Source organism: Podarcis tiliguerta (genome assembly GCF_965153285.1).
Source record: "Podarcis tiliguerta genome assembly, chromosome: 3".
NCBI lineage: Eukaryota > Metazoa > Chordata > Lepidosauria > Squamata > Lacertidae > Podarcis > Podarcis tiliguerta.
Window position 1 is genome coordinate 94,789,711 of NC_139536.1, and position 11,158 is coordinate 94,800,868.

The 11,158-nt window shown below is 41.7% G+C and overlaps 1 protein-coding gene across 1 annotated transcript in view; it reads right to left on the minus strand.

Annotated features, from left to right (window-relative positions):
* The window catches only part of TPO (thyroid peroxidase), a 990,904-nt gene extending 980,348 nt beyond the window's left edge, over window positions 1–10,556 (minus strand). The window contains exon 1 of the mRNA XM_083431581.1: window positions 10,115–10,556. The gene's annotated coding sequence lies outside the window, so the exon portion shown is untranslated. The remainder of the gene's footprint in view (window positions 1–10,114) is intronic.
* Between the last annotated feature and the right edge of the window lie 602 nt (window positions 10,557–11,158).

Here is an 11,158-nt window from a genome sequence, read left to right on the forward strand (position 1 = left end):
GGGCGCTCAGTAGATGCCCCCCATGAGTGTTTCACTCTTTAATCTTCAGTTTGAACACCTGCGTTTCCAGGCTTGTTTCCTTTCCTTTCCTGCAAGATTTAAGGTGCACAAAATTCTTCTTTCCTTAAATGCCCTTTGATATATAATGGCAATCTGGCTACAGCCCAGACAGTTGCATTTTTTGGGTACTGGGTGTGTGGATTAATGTAGGTCATTTGTTAAGTGCCTTTTGGAGTCCAAGGCAGCATATGAATGGAAATTAGCATTGCCAGCAATTGCGGTGGGATGGTTGGAAATTAATGAGCTGGTAGTTGCACCTCTGGCCGCCTTGCTGCTGCTGCTGCTGTGCAGAGGACGGGGGTAGATTGGGCACTGTGCCTAGAACAGTGGCATTTGTTCTGTATTTTAAGGTGTTCTGACCTATCTTAGGCATGCTCCAGCCAAGGCTGAACACTCTGAAGTCCCATTGATTGGGAAGAGCTAAGCATGTGTTTAAATCTCTGCTGCCGAAATCGATGAGACTCGAAATGTGCTTACCTTTGGCTGGATAGATGCCCAGTGTGAGTGCTCACGCTATGGATTAATAAATTGGGGTGGAAGCCACCTCTTCCATTGGCTGCCACACGAAGGCGGCCACTCAGGAGCTTTGTTTGTACAAGCATTACCAAGGAGTGATTAGACTTCCAAATGCACAATTACAGCATTCTTTGCACTCAGCTGTCAGTGCCAACGTTTCGTGCATTCTAAAATACTTCTTAAAATTTTAATCTAGCCAAGAATGCTTGGACTGCATCTACGAAGTATCTGCTCAGCTTTCCAGCCTCATGCTACTAATATGAATTATGATTTCTGGTTTGGAGGGGGGCCAAATGTGCTTAAATGGACTGAATAAGGAATCATTCTTTTAGGAATGGGTTTTCTTCTCCAGTGTTCGCAGTGGGATTGCTATCAACAACGCTGATGACTTATTTCTCTTTCCCAAATGAATAATATATTCTTGTTGAATGGATAAATATCCTAATCTGTTAAAACAAGGGTACCTATTTGTGGAATAGCATTGCTGGGCCAGCCCAGTTGGGGACAACTGGATCAGGCTGGTATTCTTAGACATGATCTGCATTAAGAGGGACATTATGCTGCCCTTTGGCTGAACTCTTCTTTTCCGTGGCTAATTCAAGAATTCTTCGCAGCAGAAAATGCATTAATTGTAAAGCAGAAAACGCATTCCCACAATATTTTGTTTTGATTTAGACAGACTTTAATTATGATTGACCTTTTAGGATATGGGCAGGAGGAACCGATGATGAGAGAATATAAAAAGAAAAGCATGGTGGTGGAGGAGGAGAAAGGAAATAATTAAAATCTACACTTCAGATTGTGCCTGAGGAAAATGAAGATTTGGGGATTTTGAGAAATGGTGGGCTGTTTAGCATTTTAGCAGAAAATCTGTCCGGGGGGGGGGGGGGGGAGGGAAGGAGCTGCTTTATGGGGTGTGGTGGAAAAGATTTACCACTGTCACATGATTTGGACATGACTAAGAACTGTGCCACACTTCGATGCCTCTTCTGATGTTATTTTCTTGCATCCTGATTTGACAAATCGGACAAGCTCATATTTTTCTTCCCTAACTGTCACAAATCCTCTTTCTCATTGTGTCTCTTTCTGTCTGTATTTAGCTGTCCTCTCACCCTTCTTTACTAGGCTTTAACCTTTTTTATCTGGAAGATCACAGAAAAAGGAGAGTGCGATCTTGCTTTAATCTTTGTAGGAGCAGAAGTCACAAAACAGAGGTCATGAAGAAACAAAGATACTTTTTAATATATGATGTTGTAAGTTTGGGGGGAGGGAAATTAACGAATGTCAGGATCTAGGGGTGTTAGGGGAGATAGGGGAGGGGTAGTACCTCCAGTGGGGAACACATCATGCTCTTTCTGGGGTAGTTTCTCCACTTTTGTTCCCCACCCTGCACTCAGCTCTTAGCTGTGGCTCTAATATCTCTTTTCCAGGGTTGTATCCTTACAGTTGTGGGATACTTCATTGTACTCAACCTTGGTTGTATGACCTTCCTTGCATGTCCTTTATAAGTCTCAGCCCATCGGAGACCTCTCTGGACAGTCACATTGACTTTCTTAGATGTCACCCGCTTTTCTTTAATATTGGGATAGTCTGAAACATGGATGTGGTTCCCAGGAAGTCTCCCATACCTACTTAGCGAAGGAGTGACCTCACATCCTTCAGATCATACCCTGGGATTTGCCCCCTTACTTTAGTTCTCCTCCTCATTCTGGTACCATTTCAGGAGTGCACCTGAAGGCGGGCATTGGAGATACAGCTTAAGGTTCACCAAACAGCTCTCAAAGCTTTTCAAGGCCATGCTGAACCCATACGAAAAGACGAGCACTGAGATTGGCAAGGATGCTGGGCTTGTAGTCATCTCTCATTACCCTGGAAGAGCCTGTTGTTTTTTTAACAAATCGCTCTCACTCCTCTGCCCTTTCAGGATATTGTGTACATATCTATTTATTTCTAACAACGTTTGAGGTGCAAAAGCCTTTGCCGTACAGATTTAACTCGGTTTGCTGAGCTGAGGCAGAAGCAATTTACAGCCTGCTTATCTAAACATTTCAGAGTTTGCTTTGTCATGCTACAGTATGCAGCACAGTAGCCAGGCAAACTGTAATTCATCTGAAAGCGATGGTTTTGTGTGTTTGCTGTGACACCCGTGCCCGCATCCCAAAGAGCTAAACAAACATGCCTAGAATAAGTTCTTCCTATATTAAACAGTGACCAATTGTCTAAAAAAAAGGGGGGGAGCCCATTAAAAAGTAAACTGCAGTAATGGATATGTTGTTTTGTGCTTCGCTATACCTGTTAGAGAAAGATAAGTCAAAGTATTTTTTGGGGAAAAACACCTAGTTTCAGAGCTCTGATGAACTAATATGAACTTCAGAGAAAGTCATCTATTTTTTTCACCACAAGATATTTCCTAGGTTAGAGTTATAGCTGCTGTCACTATATTACTAGGAAAATTTCTGAGAGTGGTTCATTCATTCACTCCTCCTCCTCCTTCTCAACTGTGTATCAAAGCTGCAAATGTAGCTGTGATAATAAAAAATGCAGGCAAGTAAAACATTATTGTGTTGCCACCCTTTGTACTTCCATTTGCAGGGGTGCAAAGAGGTGTATAGGATTATGCAAGATATGTGAATAGAGAAAGGTTTTTCTCCTGTCCTAACACTAGAGCACAGGGAAATGCAACAAAGATGAATGTTGGAAGATTCAGGAGAGGTAAAAAAAAATGTATTTCCTTACACAGTACATAGTTAAATGATGGCATTTGTTCCTACAGGTGGTAGTGATGGCAAACAACTCAGATAAGATTAGACAAGTTAATGGAGGCTAAGGTTATCAGTGGTTCCTGGCCTGTTAGGTATACAGTGGTACCTCTGGTTAAGAACTTAATTTGTTCTGGAGGTCCGTTCTTAACCTGAAACTGTTCTTAACCTGAAGCACCACTTTAGCTAATGGGGCCTCCTGCTGCCACCACACCACCAGAGCACGATTTCTGTTCTCATCCTGGAGCATAGTTCTTGACTCGAGGTACTATTTATGGGTTAGCAGAGTGTGTAATCTGAAGTGTCTGTAACCCGAGGTACCACTGTAGTTGTTTGATTGTACACTGAAATGGTAAATAACTCTGTATGCATATTGCTAGAGATGTAACATTGGAAAATTCCATTGAAGGAACAGCAGAGAGCCTAACAAGAGACAGTTAACTTAGAATGTATCACTGCTAGCTCTCATGAGGTATTTAACTTAGATCACATGGGCCATTCTGTTTCAAATATCCATTTTGCGTGAGGTGGTCTTTGTTCTCTCTCTAAAGCAGATGAAGAAAAAGGTGTGCAAATGATTCTCTCCAGGAACACAGCCTCCGGCTGTAATGGAGGCTTTTGGAGAGACCAGAGCTTTGTTTTCAGCCCCGGGCGAAGTAATTTAATATTTTTTAGATGCTTAACCTATGCTTGGACACGCATATGATATTATGCAACTATTTGGATGTAACACTATAGTTTGAAGTGTCTGTTTTGGAACAAGTTCTGCGAGTAAAGCTTTTGAACCATATTTTTGGACTAGACCATTTTTATTTCAAGAAGAGTCTGTTTTTATTCAACCTATCACTTCCAAATGTGCAATATTAATAACAGCAACATAGCCATTCTAGCTATGTTTTACCTACAATGCCAAATATAGTGTATCCCTGGTTACCAATTGCTGAGAATTACAAGAAGGGAGAGCAAACTTGTTCCTTTGTCCTACAGTTAGAATCGTACAATCATAGAGTTGGAAGGGACTGTTTACAAACTTCCTATAGAGACCACTTTGAGAACAGAATGTTGGACCAGACGGGCTCTTCTTACAGTATGTCCTTATATCTTACTGCTTGTTCTAATAACCTGATGTCTCTTTTATCTTTTCCTTTGTTGAGTGGGCTAGGATGACAAAGAATGGTCAGTACATTGTTGGACTATCTATTATTATTGTGATTTATATTTTTTTGAATATAATAATTCCTTGGAATTATTTTTTGAAAATAATAATTTCCCGGAGTTCATCATTCATTTCTCTTTAACACGTCCTTGAATTAAATTTTCTACCCCAATCATCAAAAAAGAAAACAGTACAGTGGTACCTTTGGATGCGAACGGGATCCATTCCAGAGCCCCGTTCGCATCCCGAATAGAACGTAAGATGCGTCTGCGCGTCTGCTTGTGCGTGGATCATGTTTTGCCGCTTCCGCGCATGCGCGTGATGTCATTTTGAGTGTCTGCGCATGCGCGAGTAGCGAAACCTGGAAGTAACGTGCTCCTGGGTTACTTCCAGGTTGCTGCGGAGCGTAACTTGAAAATGCTCAACCTGAAGCACATTTAACTCGAGGTATGACTGTAAATACTTTAGAGTCAAGAGGTGACATAACGTATCCCTCCGGAAATTCTGCCGAGAAAGGGAGAATGCTAGAAACCTAAGCATCCCATAACATATGGTTGGCAGTAATAATAGAATTGAATCATAACCTTTAAGGGAAGAAAACGAACATGATAATTCCTTTGATGATGGGGGTGAATGAAACCTTTTGGAATAAATAGTATGCAGTAACACAAACAATCTCCCAGCAGAGCTGTAAAGTTGATAATAAACAACTGACAGTTTCAGGAAATGCTGTTCAATGTAAAACACCTCACCATTATTCTGCTTTCTCTCAGATTCATTGGTGAATTAACTTAGAAGCTGGTGGATCAGCCACCTGAATTCAAATAACCATTTTTCTGGTGTGTGGCTGAAAAAGCACAACACATGGTGACTTTCCTCTGCAAATGTGGAGGGGCGAATGAGCCCTCCCTCCCCATGGTTTGCAGCTACTCAGTGCTTACTTTTAAAAATAAAAGGCTTGGGGGAGGGTCAAGTCTGGGCAACATTTTGGGGGCCACATGTCAATGGAGGAAGGGCCAGAGGAAAAGTGGACACAATGACAAATGTAAATTTTACCGTTTTCACAGTAGGCTAGTTGCCAACCTGGGTTCCTTTGGAAGGAAGAAGGGGAGATCAATTGAATTAATAACAAAAATTAGGTATGCATGCACCCCCCCCCTCGTTCTTCCAAGCAAAAAGTGTTATGAGAAGAAGTAAATAAGAAGGTGGGGGGGGGAGTGACCAAGGGAGCAGTCCAGAAGGCCAGTTAGAAAAATCTGGAGGGTCCAGTTTGGCCCCTGGACCTGAGATTTATCATTCCTGGCATAAAGAGATTAATGTGTGTAGATCCTGTTTCTTAAAACGCCTTGGAGAAAGTTTGTTTGTCTGTTTTTTTGCTTACAAATACAAATATTTCTGTGCCACCCTCTTGCAAAATATCAGCTTGATCTGGCCATGTGACTCAAAACAGAAATGTAAGATTTCCAGTGACAGAATATATATATATATATCAAGAAGTTCCAAACAGGAGGTTCCTGTTTTTACACTGCTAGATTCATTTAGAAAATAAATGATTAAATGTGCTTTATGTTACTAATTTTGCATGCCATGGTAGCGAAGTATGAAAGGGTTAAGCAAACAAGCTAATGCAACTTTTTGCAGCGTACTTAGCTTAATGTAATTGGGGAAAAAATCAATGTACTTCAGTCTGTCAGTTAGCAATCTTGCATTTAATTGAATAATATGCCAAGTGTTTTTAATCTGTTTACCAATGTAAATGGAATAGCACAGTCTTGTAATTCTCACAAACAAGAATGCTTTTCCTGACTTTTAATAGGATTCAGATATGACCTTCATTTTAAGCTCCTTCTATATATAAAATGAAAACGCAATCATTGTGTCTGTTAAGTGAGTCTAGTGTGGTCTTTCCTCAATTATGTTTCCTAATCCATGCATATATATATATATTTTAAAAACTTGTTATAATTCATTATTTCCATTGATAGTATTGTTAGTGTGATGATTTATTAATTTTTAAAAACTGGATCTAAGAAGCAGAATCAATTAAAGAATGCAGCTGTAAACAAAGGAACAAGCCACATTGACACAAGGAGACTTCTGCATAAACATGCATGATATTTCAGTATAGATAACAATTTTGTGGTTGGTTGTGTGCAGAATCTGCTTGCCCATTGCAATACTCCAGGAAGACTAAAGCCGAAAACCTCTGATATGTTTCGTACTTGAGAACTGCCCATCTAATAAAAAAATTTTCACATTTATGTATCATATCTACTGCAGCTTTTAATTTTTCAAAAAAATACATTTTAAAAATTAAAGTTCAAGAAAAAAAGAACAATTTCCACATATACACTCCAATGCATATTTTTGTTTTGTTTTGTCAATTTCCCATCCCATTTTCCATGGGGATTTTGTTTTCTCCACCTTTGCTACACCCTGTCTTCTATGTCTTATGCCATAACAATATTACAGCAAATCCTAATTATTTCTGTTGCTCTTACTTCAAATCCTTCGCGTGAATTCATCAAACTGTAGCATTTCTTTAAATAGTCCAAAAAAGGCTTCCATTCTCCCACAAAACTGTCATCATTGGGTTCTATTGTTTTAGGTGTTAACTTTGCCATTTCTGCATAGTCCATCACCTTACTTAACCATTCTGTGGGAATTTCTTCTTCCTTCCATTTTTGAGCCTATAAAATCCTTGCTGCTGTAACGTACATCAACAATTTAATTTAGTCCCCTATTTCTGGGGACTTCTCTCCCCATAATTTCTATAAGGAAAGCTTCAGGTGTTTGTTTGTTTGTTTGTTTGGTATAATCACTTTAAACAGAACGCCCTACTGCAGAGCTTCTATGATGCACTTGCTGTGAGCAGGTTAACTCCTTGAAAGATTCCATGAACAGTGTCTCTGAAAAAATTTACACATCACTTGGGAAGACAGGTGAACTAATATCAGAAGCAAAGGTCACCAGTGGTGAAGCAATGATTCTTCAACATCAACTTCCTTGGACTGGTCATGTTGTGCGGATGATTGTCTTCCAAAGTGACTACTCTATTACGAACTTAAAAATGGAAAGCGTAATGCTGGTGGTCAACAAAAGAGGTTTAAAGACTGTCTCAAGGCAAATCTAAAAAAAATGTAGTATAAACACCAACAACTGGGAAACACTGGCCTGTGAGTGCTCCAGTTGGAGAGCAGCCTTTACCAAAGATGTCATGGGCTTTGAAGACACTTGAACTCAGGACGCAAGGGAGAAACGTGCTAAGAGGAAGGAATGCTTGGCAAATCCACACCGTGATTAACTCCCACCTGGAAACCAATGTCCCCACTGTGGAAGGACGTGTGGATCCAGAATTGGTCTCCACAGTCCCTTACGGACTTATTGTTAAAACCGTGTTTATGAAAGACAATCTTACTCGGCTACGAGTGATCGCCAAAGAAGCAGCAGCATTATCTCTCTCTCCTTGCCCTCAAGACAAGGTGACCCCAAATCACAACATATGTAGGGTTTGCAATCATGCTTTCTAAACCAGCCAGAAGGCTGCTAATCCCCATATTCTGAATCAAACCTTTATGGGGTTCAATTCCCTAGAGGTGAGGAACCTGCAGCATATCCAACTGTTGCTGGACTCCCAACGCCCTTCAGACCCAACCAGTGGTCAACTATGATGGGAGCTGGAGTCCAGGAAAACTGGGTGGGGTGGGGGGGTTACTGGTGCCAGAAGTTCCCTTTCTCAGAACTGTAACTAGGACATAGTACCTTCGAAATGGTTTTCAAAATGTGGCATTTAAGAACAACATTGGGGAGAGTGAGAAGCAGGGCTCCCCCCTTCAAAAAAACCACTGTTCCCGACCTCCACAAACACTGCAGAGGTGTTGAAATACACCTAAAGGGTGCCGGGACTCAGTTCCCGATTTTTCACCCAATGAATTCTTATGTGGTGGGGTGCTGGTGGTGCAGGGACACAGCTTTGTCGGTCTTGCTAGAAACCATCATGTAAAAACACAGAAATTTGGGTAAATTGAACAAGCATTTGATAGCTGGAAGTCTCAAATGGAAACCCTGAATAAAGCACAGTGACACTGATCAACCCCCTATTATATTCTTAACTAGCATTTAATTTGAACCCCGTGTCCTGATGTGCCCTTTCACAGACGGTGCCTTTTCTGCATCGCTCCGCTTCCATCCATCTTGTACTGCAGCTTGGCACTGCCGCCTGTCCTCTTCAATCTCTGCATTTCTCCCCTTTTATTCCCCCCCCTTCTCTCACCAAGGCCACTCCATTTACAAAACAGCAACAACCCCCAAACAGTTAGCAATTTTCATTCTGCGCCGTGTTTTCAATTTCTTCCAGTCTAGAGGCACCAACTTTGATTAGTGAACAAGTTTATTTCATGTTACAGGTAATTTATAAAGCTTTCAAGTAATATTGACCTCAATTGGCTTTCCCCTCTTTGTTTCTAAAGTTTGTTTTTGTTTGTTTAGGAGCCCGTGGCAAACACAATTCAAACGTTTTGGGATGCTGAGCCTGTCTACAGTGACATGTTTCCAGCTGCAGAATTTTTGTACCAACCAGCAAATAGAGAAGAAGCAGGACAAAGGGCTGATTGAATCTAGCATCCCATTTCCAAAAACCTCCAGCCTGGTGTGTTTGAAATATCCCTCCTCTGTTCCTAGGATTTGGTACTCTGGGGTAGACTGCTTCTGGACATGAATGTTCTATTTATCTACCATGGCTGGTAAGTATTGATAGATGCATTCTTTGTGAATTTATTAGGTTTCTTCCAGCCATTGACATGGGAACCCCTGCCAGTATCCTAACAGTGTGCAATCAAGTTACAGATATGGTTTCATCGCCTGTTATCTGGAATGCATCACATTTTATGTCACATACTTCCAGCGCTAGGGGGTGACACAGCAGCTCCTAGGACTGAGCAACAGAGTATCTATTGCTCAGCCCTTCCTATCTAGCTATAGCCAGGGATGAGCGGATCTGTCAATTTCAGTTTCTCTCCGTTTCTCATTTTTCCAATCTTAAATTCAGGTCTCCAAATCAGTTTGTGCTCTAAAAAGAATCTCATGAAATTTTGCATTTTAGTGCAAATTTATAAGATACACTTTTTTGGTATGCAATTTTGCCCAAAATACACATTTTACAAGCAAATACCCCTAATACAATGCATCCTCTAGCTGGGACGGGACGATATGGGATTGAGGGGGCAACTCCCATCTCTTGCGGGGGTGCAATTAGTGCCAGCACCATCCATTAAGAGTTTGGGTGTAATCTTCGATACCTCCCTCTCTATGGAGGCACAGATTACAGCAATAACAAAGGCGGCATTTTTTCATCTCCGCCAAGCTAAGCAGTTGGCCCCTTATCTCTCTCGCCCTGATCTAGCCACTGTGATCCACACGACGGTCACCTCCAGACTGGATTATTGTAACTCGCTCTACGTGGGGCTGCCCTTGAGACTGACTCAGAAACTCCAGCGGGTCTTCGCTGCGAGATCACATTCATCCGGTACTATACCAGCTGCACTGGCTCCCAGTGGAGTACAGGATCAGGTTTAAGGTGCTGGTTTAAACCTTTAAAGCCCTATACGGCCTAGGACCCTCGTACCCACGGGACCGCCTCTCCTGGTATGCCCCACAGAGAAACCTATGGTCTGCAAATAAAAACATCCTGAAGGTCCCAGGCCACAGAGAGGTTAGACTGGCCTCAACTAGAGCCAGGGCCTTCTCGGCTGCGGCTCCAATCTGGTGGAACACTCTGTCACAAGAGACTAGGGCCCTGCGGGACCTGACATCTTTCCGCAGGGCCTGCAAGACAAAGTTGTTCCACCAGGCCTTTGGTCAGGGTGCAGCCTGACTCCCTCCTCTGGCAACCTGCACAGAATTTTGCTTAACGGTTGCCATCAATTTGATTTTAATTAATTTTTATAATGAAATATTTTAGAATGTTGGATTATTTGATTGTTTGATTATTTGATTGTTGTTAGCCGCCCTGAGCCCGGCTTTGGCTGGGGAGGGCGGGATATAAATAAAATGTATTATTTTTTATTATTATTGCAAGGGTTTTATTTTTTGGAAAGTATTAGAACATACATTTTTGTACACATTGGTTGGAGAGCTGCATTGCAAAATTCATAGTGGTGTGAATTTGGATGGCTGTGTATTGCTTTGCATATTGTTATCAGGAAATGCAAATTATCTGGCTTTAAATGCAAACACAGCTGAATTTCTCCCTCATCTCTCGCTACACTGCCTTAAGGTGAAACTGACCAATAGAAGATTTTTGAGCTGGATTAGATTTGGGTTTGACAAAGGATATTGACAAACTGGAAGTGTGCAGAGTAGGGTCTGGAAAGCTTTATGAAGAATGCTTGAGGGAGCTGGTTATGTTAAGCCTGGAAAAGAGGAGACTAAGAGGAGATATGATCTCTGTTTGACAGCTGAGCCATCTCCCTTGGGAGGTGGTGAACTCTGCTTCAGTGGAGGTTTGTAAGCAAAGGTTGGCTGGCCAACTGTAATGGATGCTTTAGTTGAGATTCCTACATTGCAGGGGGGTGGAGTAGATCATGATCCCTTCCAATTATACAATTCTATGACAGGCGGGACGCGGGTGGCGCTGTGGGTTAAAGCCTCAGCCTCAGCGCCTAGGGCT